The sequence below is a fragment of the Sinocyclocheilus grahami genome, unplaced genomic scaffold, assembly GCF_001515645.1.
Source record: "Sinocyclocheilus grahami isolate Dianchi unplaced genomic scaffold, SAMN03320097.WGS_v1.1 scaffold1181.1, whole genome shotgun sequence".
Classification (NCBI taxonomy): domain Eukaryota; kingdom Metazoa; phylum Chordata; class Actinopteri; order Cypriniformes; family Cyprinidae; genus Sinocyclocheilus; species Sinocyclocheilus grahami.
This window is the reverse complement of record NW_015506360.1, coordinates 447,846-448,532: the sequence shown is the minus strand read 5'-3', so window position 1 is coordinate 448,532 and position 687 is coordinate 447,846. Positions and strand designations below refer to the sequence as shown.

At 34.2% G+C, this 687-nt stretch overlaps 1 protein-coding gene across 1 annotated transcript in view; it reads left to right on the top strand.

The window, feature by feature from the left end:
- Positions 1-359: 359 nt before the first annotated feature.
- Positions 360-687, top strand: part of LOC107567701 (F-box/WD repeat-containing protein 5-like) — a 13,414-nt gene continuing 13,086 nt past the window's right edge. Inside the window, exon 1 of the mRNA XM_016253439.1 lies at positions 360-460. The gene's annotated coding sequence lies outside the window, so the exon portion shown is untranslated. The remainder of the gene's footprint in view (positions 461-687) is intronic.

Below are 687 nucleotides of genomic sequence, written 5' to 3'. Positions count from 1 at the left end.
ATTAAGTTAGCTGTTGCAATAAAAAAAAAAAATCTTAGTAGTTTGCATATCCATTATATGTACACCTTAATTAGTACTGCGTACATAATATAACCTAATTCAAAAGTGTATACTTAGGTTTTTAATAATGAAACCGAAAGATTAGCACTGTTAGAGAGCTAATTTTTGGGTTTAACTTACCTCTCATAATCAGTCATAGTAACATAGCTGATTTTGTCTTATTCAAATGGGTGCTCTAATGATCTATTGTACCCGAGACATCCTACAACACACTGCACATAATATTGTCTGTGATCGACTATTTTGACCTGGCCTATTCATCACGTATCGCATCGACGTTCGATTAATGTAGACTAGGGATTGTGCTAGTCGTTTAACCGGAGCTGAAACAAATCGAGGATGATATCTTTTTCTTAGCTATAAACTTGAAAAGTATTCCACAGGTTGTGGCCTTTGGCAGGTAACGTACATTTTATTTAAACATTTATCTGTAATATACATTGACAAAACGCGCCCATATTTGTTTATTTTAAGCTTTGGTAATGAGTTTAGCGTATGTTATTAGCTGCTTTAGCTCCAAACGAAAAATAATAGCATTAAAATAGCAGCATTATATCAGGCTTATTATGTGCACTTCAAACTGTATATTGCCATCAATGCGAGGTTACATAGATGAACAACCCCCCC